The following is a 17,280-nucleotide window of genomic DNA, read 5'->3' as shown; positions in this document are numbered from 1 at the left end:
CGCGTACCGCCCAACTCGGTTCGGTTCGCATGCACGAGTCAAGTCTATTTTTTAATTTTTTTTTCCTTATATGGGTTTGGGTTCAAATCTGGTTTGATTAGGGGTCGAAGTGGTGTGTCCCTTTGATAAACCGTTAATCAGTCGGTTGATTGGTTGAACCCGACCCGAAATGGTGCATCCCTTCATAATGTAACTATTAATTAATTTCAGACCCAAAATGGTGCATCCATTTGGTGACTTTTTGCATTTTTTCGTCGAGCCTGTTTAATTCTATAAATAGGCTGTCAGTCTGCATAATTTAAGAGAGAAAAACTTGGTTCATTCCTTTCCTTCTAGAGTCGAGTCTTTATATTTGAGTCTGCATTTGAGAAAGAATACAACACGGTTCAGGTTCAATCAAGGCATTAGAAAGCTGCTTCCTTTCCAGTGCAAGATAGTCATTATATCCTGAGAGACCAACGTCCACTGTTCCAGAAGCAATCGGTGGAGGACGAATTGGTCTTAAAGAGATAGTGTCCAACACTAGACTCGACTATTCAGAATTTTATATTATGTAATCTGTAAATTTATTTAATTCATTTTGATCAGATTTTGTGACTTTTTAGAATCAAATTGTTACATCTAACAATCAGTGCATATGCTTTCATCTGCAATTTATTTTAAAAGAGGTGTTATTGTTATTTATGACATTTTTTCAGTAAAATAAGCTTAACTTTTAAAAACTATTAATAAAATAGGTAAGCTAGGCTACTACTATCACCCAGTGGTCAGATCATAATAGCCCATGACAAAGGTCATAGGTTTCTCTCTGCTGCGTTGGAAATAAATATTTAGTCATAGGTTCAATTCCTAGAGGAAATTTTCTCTCTAACCTTGCTGAACAAGTATGTTTATTATATATGGAGAGAGTTTGACTACAGATTTGTTCGTATAACTAGTTCTAGTTGGGAGATGAAGATCTTATTCTGTCAGACTTTCCACACTATACATGCTTTATGAAATGTGAGGAAGCTCTTCAAGACTGAGAAAGAGAAATTAGAAGCCACAATTAACAAGGAAAAATTGCATACTCTCCAGCTTAAGCAAGAGCTTTCAGAAGCAGAAAATAGAAATGCGGAGCTTACGAAGGCAAGCTTCATGATGCTTTTGCTACTTTTTCTCTTTCAGAAAATTAGACTTCATAATTGTCTGAAACACCGCTTGATTGTTTTTGCTTCATGGTAGTTTGGCTAGGTTGATGTCAAAACCATGCAAGATATGACACTATAACACAGCAATATCGTGGATTGTTACCACTTTTTAAAACTGGTTGTTGAAGTTTGGCTCAAATCAAGCGTTTCATCTTGTTGTGCCGGATGCGTTCGAACGAGCCCTAGAGACGTTCGAATGCAAAAGTTCGAGATTTTTATGTTTAAGAAGAAAAATCAAGAGAGTTAGCCACCATTGTATTAAGAAGGATTAGAGTTGAGAAACTCTTTGTAATTAGAGATTTGCATAATAAAGAAAGATTGCTTCGCTCGTGGATGTAAGTATATCGCCAAACCACATAAACCTTGTCTCTCTTTTTCTCTCTATTATTTCTATTACTTCTATTTTTGAGATTACTTCCATTAGGGTGTCTAATACATTATTAGAAATTATTTATTGTTATTCCTCTACTATTAACACCATATTAGAGTTTTTCTCTGGTTGGTTGGTTGGTTTTACCATTACTATTCCATTGGTCATATTTGGGGGTGAAGGTTTTACTTCCGCTTCCATCATTCATTTAGCATTTAGCACAATAGTAATGTCCATTTGTCTTCTATCATATATCAATATATGTTAAAATAAGATGAGAGAGAATATTAGACTAATATGTTAGAATAAAATAAGATGTTGTTTAGTTACTAACAAGTGAACGGTGTTCATGGGCTAGTGTGAGATGTGCTATTAAACATAAGGCACGATATATGTTGTCAATTTACTAATTTAGCAAAATGAGGCATCAAACCAAGCAAAGTGCATTGGTGCCCCTCATTTACATGTTCAGAGCTTTCTGCTGATCTATTCGTGCAGATATTTAATAATCAATCAATTGTGTAATCTACTTTTCAATATGGAATTGAACTTGAATAACCGGTGCAATTGTCATATGACCTTTTAATTTGCCTTTTCTTTTAATAACTTCAGATGATATATTTTGAGCTTTTGGTGCCTTCTATTCTGTCGACCAATTTTTGATGATTGTGGTTAGTAGGCTTGAATGACGGTCAGTTTAAATCCTATTAAATATGGGAATAAGAAAAGGAACAGGCGCATTTATCCCACTATCCCCACCAATAACATTTTATTATTTTCTATTATAAGAGGATATATGTGGGATATATTGTTGAAATAACAAAGCCCACCAGTGATACTAGTCATAATATCAGACATCTGAATTCCACAAGATCTTATAATATCCTAATTTTACTGGGAACTAGATAAGACCTAATTTTGATGATTATGCTGGTAATGCCTGGTTACAGGCGCTTGTATGATAAATAGATGGTTTATTTATCCTTAGCTTCAATCTAGATTTATTATCTGAAACCTCTAACTTGTAATGATTTTGGGCGAGCAGCGGTTGATTTATACAGGCCAGTTTGATTCTCCACACTACCTTTGTTAGCGTCATCAATTCTTTTCTATATCTGGGTATTAATTGAGGTCGTAACCATAAGTTGTCACAAGGTAGACGAGATCAAATATGCAGTTCTCATAGTAATTCTTAAGACACCTAACCTCTGTCCAAATCTTTTTTTTTTCCTTATTTCAGTTTAGTGATTTGTTGTCGTCAGAAATCTTCTGAAAGTTTTTTAACCAATAGATATTCAAAGACCCAAATGAAGGTTAATCCCATTAGAAAGGGAAAAAAACTAAATCCAAAATATTAGCTGGTACAGAATAATCTTGTATCCATTTCTCGGGCATGTCCCCTAAATCAAACTTGGGAGTTATTCAACAAACAGAAGAGCTCGACAGCAGGTGATAAATGAATAAACGTAGTAGTATATTAATGCTAATTGAAGATTCATATCATCAGACCAATATAGTATCAAGTCTCGATTACACATCCGCACACAGTAAAGAATATGTTTAATATAAACGGCTAAACGCATTACTCTTTCAGATAATTAACAATGAAGATGTCCTAAAGCAAGAAAAACATTCTTGCTTATATGCAGTAATTGGGGCAATCAAAAAAATGATTTTTTCTTTATGAAAAAAGAACAACCTGTGTTGATCTACTTAAATATCCTTAAATTGTCAGTCATTGGACTAGCCAAACATATGAGGAAGAGGTCTAACAGCCATGAACGCATCCACCATCTGATAAAAAATTATTTTGAAATTAATACAAATATTTCTAAAATGAATTATAATGCTTTTCTAAATTCATAGCAGCAGAAACCATCCCAGAATGACTCAGACGAAATAATTACATAAACACTACAAAAACATAAATAACCGCACAAAAGAGTGACTACTATATGATTTCTTCTATTATGTTTACTTGAGAAGATAAAACTAATATTCTATTTAGCTTATCATACAACAGGAGAGGCATATCCAACATCCAGATATTGGAACAATTATAGCATTGCAAGCTAAGGAGCACAGTACAAGTACTCTTTTATATGAAAGGTAATAATTGATTCTTGGAAATTTTTCTCGTCGTAGCCATAGTAGTTCTTCTCTTATTTGGAGCAAGTCTCTTATTTGGAGCAAGAGTCGGTGGTGTAGGTGTAGGAGCTCTTCAGTGGGCTTGTTAGTTTAGCAGGCATCAACAAAATATGTTTTCAGCGAGAGAAAAGGCTTAGACGAGAGCAGAGCTGAAAGCAGATCCATACATTGATCCTAGTCAAATTTTTTCTTGGATTAATTATATTTTATTTTTTGTACTTTAACTCAGTATTACTTTGTCCCATTATACAATACAAATAAGCCCGTACACTTTTAAAAACCTATAACCTCTTAAATTTCATTAGCAGATACTACAAAATTACCTCTGCTCCTCCGAATCCTCCACCACCACACTCTAACAACCATCATCACAAAATCCTCCGCCACTTCTAAACCCACCAAGGCTGCATCTAAGGCCGAACAAACCTGTTGGGTTTATTTAGCCAAGTTGGTTTGGGCTAGCCCCATGAGGTGACTTACTTGGCCAATAATTGGTTGAGTGAGACTTTTGTGAAGGGGACTTTTTGCTCATGTCACTTAGTGAAAAGATAGACAAGAGAAAATGAGGTTTTTCTCTACATACAACAAGGGTTTACAACTAGAGGATTTCTTAGTTGGGATCAAGACACAAAGATTTTCTTCTTCACATCTACAAGGGTTTTCTTACTTCAAGAAGGTTTGGGTTTCTCTATTAGAGGTGTTATCTAAACTTGTTAATTTGAAGCTAGGGGTTATTGGTTTCTTGTGGATGGTATTCTTGTGACTTTGATAAACTTGTTGTGGTGATCTTTTTTGTACCAATTCTCTTGATAGTGGATTCAAATTCATGCTCCGTAAGTTTTCCCTTTGAGAAGGGTTTTACACGTAAACATGGTAATCTAGCTTTCTTTGGTGCTTGATGTTGTTAATTGCATATGTTTCTTAATTGATATCAATTTTAGCTTTCATTGTCATAGATCTCTTGGGTAGGAAAGAGAGCTCCTTTCCAACAAGTGGTATCAGAGCCTTGGTTGGTGCACATAAGGTGTTTGATAAAATTCCCTAGAGAGCTATGGAAGTGAATACAAGTAGAATGATGAGCTTAAATGGTGCCAATTGGAGGACATGGAAGGGCAAGATGCTAGACTTGCTTTATTGCAAAGAAATGCATGCTACATTGGAAGGTGATGATGCTAAGCCAAAGGATATGTCGAAAGATAAATGGAAGCTCTTGAACCGGCAATGTGTTGGTTTCATTTGGCAATGGTTGAAAGATAATGTCTACCATCATGTGGAGAATGAGACATCGGCTAGCACATTATGGAAGAAGCTAGAAGACTTGTATGAGAGGAAAAGTGCAAATAACAAACTTTAAGTCTTTAAGAAGTTTGTTAATTTGAAGTACAAGGAGGGCACACCAATGGCGGATTACTTGAATGAAATGCAAAGTTTAGTGAATGAGCTTGCAACCATGAAGATGGTATTGGATGATGAATTTCAAGCACTTTACTCTTAAGTTCTCTTCCGGAAAGTTATGAAACATTGGTGGTTACTCTCACAATAACGGCATTGAACGGAGTAGTGACAATGAACATGGTGAAGGCTAGTTTGCTTGAGAATGAAACAAGAAAGAAGAATATAGATTCTTCACACTCACAAGTTCTTGTTTCGAAAAATAGAGGGAGGAGCAAAAGTCGTTTTTCTCACAATCATGATAAATCTAAAAGTAGATCTAAGTCAAGAAAAGGTATACATTGTTACAATTGTGGTAGACAATGAATATGAAGAGAGATTGCAAATTTCCAAGAAAGAAGAAAGAAAAGAAAAGTGAAAGCAAACAAGAGGATAATGATACCACCGTGGTTTCGGATGAAGAATTGATGATATTATCCGCTTGTGACGAAACTTGTATTGCCATTGCAAACCAAGACTTGGATTGGATTATTGATAGTGGAGCCTCATGTCATGCTACCCCAAGGTTGGATTTCTTCACTTCTTACAAAGCAGGAGACTTTGGTTTTGTGAAGATGGGCAACAATGGAGTTGCAAAAGTTGTGGGCTTGGGTGATATACATCTTGAGACTAGTTTAGGCAATAAGTTAATACTCAAGGATGTAAGGCATATTCTGGATCTTCATTTGAATTTAATCTCCACCGGCAAATTGGATGATGATGGTTTTGAAAATCGGTTTGTTAATGAAAATTGGAAGCTACTCAAAGATGGACTTATGTTAGCAAGGGGGAGAAAATGTTGTTCACTTTATCGGACTCAAGCTAAAGTGTACAATGGGCAAATTAATACCATAGAGAAAGAGACATCTATGGATCTATTGCACAAACGGCTTGGTCATATGAGCAAGCGAGGCCTCCAAGTACTTGCAAAGAAAGCACTCATTTCCAATGTTAAATGTATGCCATTAAACCGGTGTTCTTATTGTATTATTGGAAAGCATAATAGAATTTCATTTTCACATACTTCTAGTAGAAAGCATAATTTATTGGAGTTGGTGAATTCCGATGTATGTGGACCCATGAGAAAACAATCTATGGGTGGTGCATTTTACTTTGTCACTTTTGTAGATGATGCTTCTAGAAAGGTGTGGGCATATACAATGAAGCACAAGAATGAAGTATTTGGCATTTTCAAGCACTTTCATGCAAAAGTTGAAAGGGAAATCGGAAAGCCTTTGAAATGTATTCGGACGGATAATCGTGGAGAATATAGAGGTCCATTTGAAATCTATTGCAAAGAGCATGGTATCCGATGTGAGAAGACGGAAAGCGATACTCCTCAACATAATGGTGTGGCGGAGCGGATCAATCGCACTATTTGTGAAAAAATGAGGTGTATGTTGTCATATGCCAAATTATCAAGATCATTTTGGGGAGAGGCAATGCGGACCGCATGCTATTTAATTAACCGGTCTCCTTCAAAGCCTTTGAATGGTGATTATCCGGAGAAGGTATGGACCGGTAAAGATGCCTCTTTCAAGCACTTGAAGGTATTTGGGTGCAAAGCTTTTGTTCATGTTCCAAAAGGTCAAAGAAGTAAACTTAATGACAAGTCAAGGCCATGTATCTTCTTGGGTTATGGAGGTGAAGAGTTTGGTTATCGGCTTTGGGATCCAAAAACTAGGAAGTTAGTTAGAAGCCGAGATGTTGTGTTCTTTGAAGACCAAACTATTGAAGATGTTGACAAGGTTGAGAAGCCACAAGCTAGTGAAGGTGAACTTGTTGATTTGAGGCCTATTTCTTTTCCGGTGATTCATGATGAAGGGGGAGATATTCAAGAAGATGAACATGAAATGTTTGGTGAAAATCCTCTTGAAGATTTTAGCCAACAAGGAGAACCTACACATGAGCAATCTTCTCAAAATCAACCTCCACCGGTACCGCAAGTTAGAAGATCTATAAGGGTCTCACAACCATCAAGAAAATACCCTTCTAATGAGTATGTGATGCTTAATGATGTTGGAGAGCTAGAAACATTTCAAGAAGCAAATATGCATGAACGAAAGGACAAATGGCAAAAGGCTATGCAAGAGGAGATTGATTCTTTGCATAAAAATGAGACATATGATTTGGTGAAGCTACCAAAGGGCCGAAAAGCTTTGAAGAATAAATGGGTGTTCCAATTGAAGAATGAAGGTGATAATCAAGTCAAATACAAGGCACGACTAGTTGTTAAAGGCTTTGAGCAACAGAAAGGTATTGACTTTGATGAAATTTTTTCACCGGTTGTTAAAATGTCTTCTATCCGAATTATTCTAAGTCTTGTTGCATGCCTAGACTTAGAATTGGAGTAATTAGATGTCAAAACCGCTTTCCTTCATGGTGATTTGAAGGAGGAGATCTACATGGAGCAACCCCAAGGTTTTGTTCATAAGGGCAAAGAAAACTTGGTTTGCAAGCTAAAGAAGAGTTTGTATGGATTGAAGCAAGCACATTGGCAATGGTATAAGAAGTTTGATGGTTTTATGATGAGCCACAAATATAAAAGAACAAATGTGGATCATTGTGTTTATGTTAAGAGGTTTGCGGATGGTGATTTTATTATTCTTTTGCTCTATGTAGATGATATGCTTCTAGTTGGCAAGGATGTAGAGAAGATCAAAAAATTGAAGAAAGATTTGGGTAAATCCTTTGATATGAAGGATTTGGGACAGGCAAAGAAAATTTTGGGCATGGAAATTAAACGTGATAGGAAAGCAAAAAAGTTGTGGCTATCACAAAAGAAATATATTGAGCAAATTCTAAAGAAATTCAATATGAATAATGCCAAGCGGTTCCATTTGCGGGTCATTTCAAATTGAGCTCAAAGCAATGTCCTTCAAATGAGAAGGAGAAAAATGAAATGAAGAGTTTTCCCTACTCCTCCGCCGTAGGGAGTTTGATGTATGTAATGGTTTGCACAAGGCCGGATATAGCATATGCGGTTGGTATGGTTAGTAGGTTTCTCTCTAACTCGGGAAAAGAGCATTGGGTAGCCGTGAAGTGGATGATGAGATATTTAAGAGGCACTTTTAATTTATGTCTATGTTTTGGAGGTGGAAAATCTCACTTAGTGGGCTACACGGATTCCGATATGGCCGGTGATGTCGACACTAGATGGTCTACTTCGGGGTATATATTTACTTTTGGAGAGGGAGCCGTATCATGGCAATCAAGGCTTCAAAAGTGTGTTGCTCTTTCTAGCACCGAAGCGGAATATATAGCAGCTACCAAAGCTTGCAAAGAAATGTTGTGGTTGAAGAATTTTTTGCAAGAATTAGGTCTGGAGCAAGATGGATATGTCATCCATTGTGATAGTCAAAGTGCCATAGATCTTAGCAAGAATGCAACTTATCATGCTAGAACCAAACACATTGATGTCTGCTACCATTGGATCCGGGATGTTTTGGAGAAGCAAAGGTTGAGGCTTGTGAAAATATCGACGGACTATAATCCATCGGATATGATGACCAAGGCTCTTACAAAGGTGAAGCAAGAACTTTGTAGAGACTTGGTACATATTGATGTTTGGTGAGTATTGGCATTTGGCATGAAATTCACTAAGAGAATGAAGACTCCCCTTATGGGTCTAGAGGGGGAGATTGTTGGGTTTATTTAGCCAAGTTGGTTTGGGCTAGCCCCATGAGGTGACTTACTTGGCCAATAATTGGTTGAGTGAGACTTTTGTGAAAGGGTACTTTTTGCTCATGCCACTTAGTGAAAAAGAAGACAAGAGAAAATGAGGTTTTTCTTTACATACAACAAGGGTTTGCAGCTAGAGGATTTCTTAGTTGGGATCAAGACACAAAGATTTTCTTCTTCACATCTATAAGGGTTTTCTTACTTCAAGAAGGTTTGGGTTTCTCTATTAGAGGTGTTATCTAAACTTGTTAATTTGAAGCTAGGGGTTATTGGTTTCTTGTGGATGGTATTCTTGTGACTTTGATAAACTTGTTGTGGTGATCTTTTTTGTACCAATTCTCTTGATAGTGGATTCAAATTCATGCTCCGTGAGTTTTCCCTTTGAGAATGGTTTTACACATAAACATGGTGTTCTAGCTTTCTTTGGTGCTTGGTGTTGTTAATTGCATATGTTTCTTAATTGGCATCAATTTTAGCTTTCATTGTCATAGATCTCTTGGTGAGAAAGAGAACTCCTTTAGCTTATCATACAACAGGAGAGGCATATCCAACATCCATATATTGGAACAATTATAGCATTGCAAGCTAAGGAGCACCGTACAAGTACTCTTTTATATGAAAGGTAATAATTGTTTCTTGGAAATTTTTCTCGTCGTAGCCATAGTAGTTCTTCTCTTATTTGGAGCAAGAGTCGGTGGTGTAGGTGTAGGAGCTCTTCAGTGGGCTTGTTAGTTTAGCAGGCATCAACAAAATACGTTTTCAGCGAGAGAAAAGGCTTAGACGGGAGCAGAGTTGAAAGCAGATCCATACGTTGATCTTAGTCAGATTTTTTCTTGGATTAATTATATTTTATTTTTTGTACTTTAACTCAATATTACTTTGTCCCATTATACAATACAAATCAGCCTGTACACTTTTAAAAACCTATAACCTCTTAAATTTCATTAGCGGATACTACAAAATTACCTCTGCTCCTCCGAATCCTCCACCACCACACTCTAACAACCATCATCACAAAATCCTCCACCACTTCTAAACCCACCAAGGCTGCATCCAAGGCCGAACAAACCCCACTAGAATTGCCTGTGCCAGCACAAGAGTTACTCCTCTTCTTTGCTTCACTCTCCACTAAGCAATAGATCAAGCTTGAAATAGTGGTCTATTTGAGGCTATTAATAGTTATTAATAGTTTAGTGACAACACAATTTTCAACTGATGGGTTGGTGCTGCTTCTAGTAAAAGCTATATGGGGGGAAGCGTAAAAGATGGAGACGTGGAAAAGAGAAGTGGAGTTATATAATAGAGAGAAAGGCTTGGGAAAGAATAGGGCAAACCCTTTTGTAGGTTAGCTTGAGGAAGAAGATAGGGGCACAATTATCCAAAAATTATATTTCCACCTTCACGAGGATGATTTAGTCTGTATAAAACCTAACATGTGACTTTTAGCTCATGGCAGACTAACATATAGATTTAGTTGTAGGTTTTTAAAATTCTAAAAGTGATCTATATATTTTCGTTGTATAAAGACGACAAAGTGATATTGAGTCGAAATCCAGAAGGGTAAAAATATAATTAAACCTTTTTTTTCATAAGAAAAAGATGCTGTAGAAGGAAAAATATTTAGATATGATTTTTTGGTGGTTATTTCTAGATAAGGACATACATATCATGAAAGAAAATTTTCATATAATATTATATTTTTTAATAAAATTATAGTTTACATTTTACTATTTATAAATCGAGTCCTATAATTTAATAAATATATACAAAAAATATTTTGTCATTAGATTAGTTAGTTAAACTTAATCAAATCTCTAAGTTAAGTTAACTAAACTAAAAAAAATTATAAAAAATACTCTCAACCAAGTCATACTAAGAGTACTTTAGTTATTTTAAAAATAAGGATATTTTAGTTATTTTAAAAATAAAATATCTCTACTTAACTTAACCCTAGGATGTTTTCTGCACATATTATCTAAATCAGATGGCTCGATTCGTAAATAGTGAAAATATACGGTGTAAATTACAGTTACGTTATAAAACAAGGTGTTATATATAAATTTCTCTATTATGAAATATAAATATAGCATAGTCCCTCTGCTCACTACACAAGCTGGGCAAGATGTTGGCTTTCCTCTCGTGAAAGCATCTAGATATGAATCCCCTCAACAGTGAGAGGAAAGGAACTTTCTCCCTAGGGTACTAAGGTTGAAAAGCATGCACAAGTATATGGGCCTTCAGGCCATTGTAACCCTGTTGTGCAGTCAACCACAGCTCTGGTTGAACAGCATCAAATAAATTAGTCAAAAGAAGAGGTTGCAGAAGTGTTAGTTGCTCACCTCATCAGTAACTGCAGCCCGAGCGCTGCATGTCTCTCAACCATTTCAGATAGGACTTCAATAAGACGCATTTTGACTTCACCAGACAACATCCATCCAGATTCATACTCCTGGAAAATGTAGCAATTATTTTGAAAGTGAAAACGATAAGGATTGTGAAATAGAAGAAACTTCTATAAATAAAAAGTCTGAATCTATTACCTTTCTGATGTGTTCAAGCTCATCATCATCCTCAAGAAAGAAACTAAGGTACTCGAAAGGAATATCCACCTGAATGTATTTATAAACCAAAGAATCAAAATTTTATCTGGAAATGCTTTCTGTAAGAACTTTCTTTCTCCTGATGGTTTTCCTTCCCATCTCATATCCTGGATTTAAAGTATGTAATGCACTGCCTTTCTAAATCCCCTCTAGGTGATACATAGGAGAATCCTTACAAACCATCCTTGCTTTTCACAGAGTATAACAATGATGTAAAAATTAACAACTTGAATAAAAATACTACCATAGTCATGCCAGACATAGTACCAATTTTTTCATGATTTATGATCCATCTATTATAATAACGATTACCAGATACCATCATTCAACTTGATCATGTATCTAAAGAATAATCACACCGACACAAAATTTAGTGATCTGCATGCTTAGTAATGGTAGATTGAATAGAAGCTGCAGTTTTGGAGGAAAACTAGGATTATTCCAATACATTTGGCTTCATCTAGAGTTGAAGCAAAGAAAACAGAAGAGGAGACACCCACCTCCAGATTTGCTCCATATTTCCGGTGGTTTTCTATCGAGTCCTGGCCGCCAGAAAAAGCATACTTGTTCACCTAAAGAGAATCAACAAAGCATAAGGATATGGAGGAACAGCAATACATTTGTGCACTTAGAAAACACAAGCAGGTTAAATTGGCTCCATTTCAGATACTAATTCTGTGTTTGGTAGGACTCAAATTTTCTATTCATGATGAAGCCTAACACAGACTAAAGGCAACCAAATTCCAATCCAACCAACAGTAGATCAGCTTCAACACAATACACGACCTTCAGGCCCTCCAAGCCAACTGATTATCCCTACAAAGCAACCCATACAAACCCAATTAACAGAAAAGTAAAACCCTAAAACATTTGTCACCAAAAGGTACACCTATCCTCCTTGATGCTAACCTTCAAATAGAGAGTGGTACTCCACTTCAGAACAATAATCATTACAAAATATAATTAATTATTTAATATATCTACTACATACCAAGGATATGGGAAAGAACATATAAGCAACAAAAAATCTGTTATGAATCAGATTTGGACTGATCCGAACGTAAGAAAATTATAAAAATTTAGGTGGTAGTGGCTTCATGAGTTAAGATTCTAATAGTTCTTGTTTCATCTAAATGGAGATCAGAATGAAAATTTAAAAATAAAATAGTGGAGATAGGTCAGAATATGGCTTAATGGTAAATATTCGACGCTATGGCGGTCGTCGGAGGGTGGTGGACAGCTAAGGGTGGTGGTGGATGGCCATAGGGTAGGGTGGCTGCTGGAGGTGATGGTGGCTATGGGATGAAGGTAGAATTAGGGTTTCTAAGTTAGATCTACCCACTACGATAAAACGGTAAATGCGGTAATAAAAAAATAACTAAACTCAATTAATTATCAATGTTTGGATTTAATTGGATTAATTAACAAAAAAACCCAGCCTTCTATATAGATATGGGGTACAATGAGTCTTACTCGGACTAGCTCCAAAGGTACTCGAACTAGGATTTGTTTTAGATTAACCCTAAAGGCTTATACGACTTGAACTAGGACTTGCCTTAGAGGCTTAGATGACTTAATTAAATTTGCCTTAGTGGCTTATATGACTTAATTAGACTTGCCTTAAGGGCTTATATAAGAGATAAACATGACCTAGAGATAAACATGACTTAGCTAAATCAGTCTTCCTTATCCTTCTCTGATTGATTCTTCATTGTGCCATAGATAGATTCTAAATCTAGAGAAACCTTGAATGCGGAAATTGTAGATCAAGATGTCTTCGATCTTCTTCAAGTGATTTCGTAATATTTGGTCATCTATAAAATATCCTTTGAATATTTTCTCAAAACTGTGCATAGTTGAATTAGTTAACTAATAAATTCTAATATAATAAGACTCTAATTAAAGTAAATAAGTACATAAGATAACTAGACTCAATCCATTAAGCTAAATTTCTTCTTGATGTGATCCGATCTGATCCGATTCGCATTAAAATTATAACTCCTGAGTTCAGTAGATAAGGTGATTAATTTTAAGTTGAAACTCAGCTACAGTCATTGAACTGCCACAGTAGAAGAAGTCCAAGATGGAATAGATAGTTCTGCACAGAAGTCTATGATAAGTTTTGTCTAATAGTAAGCCATAATCTAGTCCAATTTAAAACATAATACAAAATAAGCATATATAATAAATAGGACTTCTGTGAGAAAAGTTTGGTCCAACAGTAAGCCATAATATAGTCCAATTTAAAACATAATATGAAATAATGACTTAATTTAACATCCAGTCTTAGGAAAATAATTATCCTTCCACCACAACCAGTCTTAGGAACAACAATTATCCTTCCACCGCCAATCCCGTTTTAATAAGAGAGCATCTGAATGATGACTAACTTAACAACGGAGAAGTAGAAGAAGAATAAAAAAAGAAAACCTGGCATTTAATTAATCATGGGTTAAAACCTTAATCATGGGTTCAGTGTAATATGAAAAACTGGTATATATGTGTTTAATTTGCTAAGATACAATGGTGTATATGTTTGTCAATGAGAAGTTGGAAACGTGAACACAATATAACACATACCAAATGAACATTTTGGTGAAGACTACTCTTTTTCCTCACTCTGTCCCCCTAATTGTTACATTCAGGCTACAGTATACGTTATCGGTTTTGGTCTTTTTCAATGTATAGAATTAACATACCTTAAGAGCAGGGAAAAATATTGATTCAATTAATGCTGGCTTTTGATAGCCTATCCTCTTGGAGCAACATCTCCAGCCATTCTGAAATAAGGGTCCTGAATAATAAACCAAGATTTATAATAGAATTACTGAATTTGGCAAGAAAGACCGAAGTATATCATTTATCATAGATCAGCATTCAGCACAAGAAAACTTAATAAAAGGATGATATGACTCGGTCCATATTAGCTCCACTCGCGACATTGGATTTATTCGGATGAGCATATTTATCTGGTTGATTTTTGTTTGAAGAAATAAAAAGATTTTTGCCGGGGGGGCGTTTGAACGCACAAATTGTATTCTTTGTTGATACGAGCACCTGCAGGCATTCAAACGCACTCAACCCCGTGCGAATGCCCATGTGTGAACACTGGCATACGTTTGCATCGACAGTGAACGCGAATTGCGCGTTCGAACGCGCTTGACCCGTTCGAATGCGGTCGGCAAGAATTCATTATTTTTAGAGTTATTATTTATCATTTTGGCTTGTTAGGTTAGTCTCTTAAGATGTAGATGGCAACCTAAAGGATCATTATCAACGAATATTAGTTTTCTATCCCTTCCCTTATTCTTTACCCTAATTCTTCTCCCTCTTCGTTCAAGCCCTAGCCGTGTGCCATCTTGACGTTGGTTACCTCTAATCCCCCTTGACTGTCGAGTTCTCCCTCCTCCTTAGGATCTCGACCAACTTCTCCCTTCTCATCCTTATCCCCTCAACACCATATGCCACCCAATCCATCTCCATCATCCCCTCTCTTAACCCATCATCACCATCCCCGTCATCTCCACCTTCACTCCACTTTTGCGTATTTTTGCTCTAGTGCAGTCAGAATCTATAGAGGGCATGAATACTAAAAACGTAGATTAGAAAGTTATGGATCGACCACCACTAGTTTCATAATTTTCTTACTACAAGAGAATATTTTATAATTATTTTCCTCTAACTGCGTGCACTTCTTTCCTACATCCAAGCTTGATCAGGTAGCGAACGCTCGATTCATATGAAACAAGTAGAAGATAATAAATATAATGAAATGGCAAGAAAAAGTCCAGTCATGCTAAATGAACCAAGGTTTCTAGTATTGGGATTGGGATCAGTATCGGCCGTCCGGAGAAATAATACGTATCGACTGCTCATATCGGATCAGACTATTTTTTAATTACATAAAATTATAAATATTATTTCAGAATGCATAAAAATTTCTAAAAATTTAGAAAAAAATGAAATGAGAGGAAAATAAGAAAATAAAATTTTCTCACGTAAAAACTTAAAAAATATATTAACTTACTTAAAATCTAAAATTTTGATGAATATTGAGCTCTCTCTCCCTTCTCCCCTCTCAAAATTTAAAATTTACTAAAATATCACTCACATAGACAAAATTCTCATTTTTTCTTTACTTCTTCCCCCTTCTCTCTCTCGGGCTCTCAACAACTGATGCTGCTGCTTCACTGCAGTAGTAACAGTAGAGATCGTCAGATCTACTCGATGCAAGAAGAGAAAGAGAGAGGGAATGAGAGGAATTAAAAACTAAAAATAAAATAAAATAACTCATCCGAGGTTGCCGGAGGTTGAGGTCATCAAATCTTCATCGGAGAATGTCGCCGAAGGTCGAGGTTGCCATAGATCTACTCAGCCGCCCATAAGGTGTATCCATAAGGTGTGAAAGAAAGAGAGACACCCATAAGGTGTATCCATGCTCGAGACGACATAGGTGAAGTCCGAATCGTATCAATGCACCATGCTTCTACAACCTTATCCTCAAGGTGTGAAATTGGGGAATCAATCCATGATATCTGACTCAAGCTCCTTCATGACTCGATCCTCTGCACTGGCTCTCCCTAGATTTGGAAATAAAGGAAAGGTTGGCGCTGAAAAGGAAGTGAGCTTGCTTGCGTCTAGTTGGCACGAAAGGGCATCGACAGCTCAGTTTTTGATTCCCTTTTTGTAGACAAGCTCGTAGTCATACCCAAGGAGTTTCGTGACCCATTATTGTTGTGTCGGGGTGTGCACACATTTCTCCATGAAGTAGGGTAAGCTATGCTGATCTGTGCAAATAGTAAACCGTCGGCCATCAAGTAGGGTCACCATTGGGTGACGGCATGTAGAATTGCTAGCATATCGCACTCGTAGGTAGATAACTGTCATGACTGGTTCGATAATGCCTTACTTATATATGCCACGGGCCTGCCCTCCTGCATGAAAATAGCTCCAATGCCCTCACTCAAGACGTCGCATTCACCATGAAGGGCTTGCTGAAATCCGGTAAAGCCAAAACCGGTGTGGTAGACATGGCTGTCTTCAATGCTTCGAAAGCCTCCGTTGCCTTGCTCATCCATTGAAACCCTCATTTTCTGAGTAAGGAGGTTAGCAGGGCAACGATTTTGTCGTAGTTGGCAACGAATCGCTGATAGTACCCCGTCAACCTAAGAAATCCCCTTAATTTTCGCTGATTAGTGGGAATCGGCTAGTCCACCATGTTTTTAATCTTGTTTGGATCGACTTCTACTCCTCTCGCTGAGATTATGTTATCCTAGTACTCCACTCGTGGCTCACCCCAAAGGCATTTTCTCATCTTGACTTTCAACGGGTTTTGTCGCAAGATATTCACCACCTCACGCACATGCTGCAAGTGTTCGCTCCAATTTCTACTATACACTAGAATATCATCAAAGAAGACGAACACATACCGAGGCAAGAGCGGGCAAAAAAGGTCATTCATCAGCCCTTGGAAGGTTGTCGATGCGTTAGTGAGCCCAAACGGCATGACTCAGAACTCGTAGTGGCGATCGTGAGTCCAAAATGTCATTTTGCGCACATCTTCTGAGTCAATGTGGATTTGATGGTACCCTACTCTTAAGTCAAGTTTGCTGAAGTAAGCTGACCCTATAATTTCGTTCAATAGCTTCTCGATCATCGGTATTGGGTACTGGTCTTTGATGATTATCGCATTCAAGGCTCGGTAGTCGACGCAAAACCGCCAACTCCTGCCTTTCTTTTTAAACCAGAGCACCGAAGATGAATAGGCACTCCTACTCGGCTGAATGATCCCTCGCTCTAGCATCTCGATCACCAATTTGCTGATCTCCTCCTTCTGGACATGCGGGTACCGATACGGCCG

At 36.9% G+C, this 17,280-nt stretch overlaps 1 long non-coding RNA gene across 1 annotated transcript; it reads right to left on the bottom strand.

The window, feature by feature from the left end:
• Nucleotides 1–11,159: 11,159 nt before the first annotated feature.
• On the bottom strand, nucleotides 11,160–12,045 carry LOC140780350 (uncharacterized). The gene is made up of 3 exons (XR_012107488.1): nucleotides 11,921–12,045; nucleotides 11,361–11,429; nucleotides 11,160–11,269 (listed from the first exon to the last, which is right to left on the bottom strand). It is a non-coding gene; the product is annotated as an uncharacterized lncRNA (long non-coding RNA).
• Between the last annotated feature and the right edge of the window lie 5,235 nt (nucleotides 12,046–17,280).

This window comes from Typha latifolia, chromosome 1, assembly GCF_019914945.1.
Source record: "Typha latifolia isolate L0001 chromosome 1, TyphaL0001v2, whole genome shotgun sequence".
Classification (NCBI taxonomy): Eukaryota; Viridiplantae; Streptophyta; class Magnoliopsida; order Poales; family Typhaceae; genus Typha; species Typha latifolia.
The sequence above is the reverse complement of the archived record's forward strand: the minus strand, read 5'-3'. Positions and strand labels throughout refer to the sequence as shown.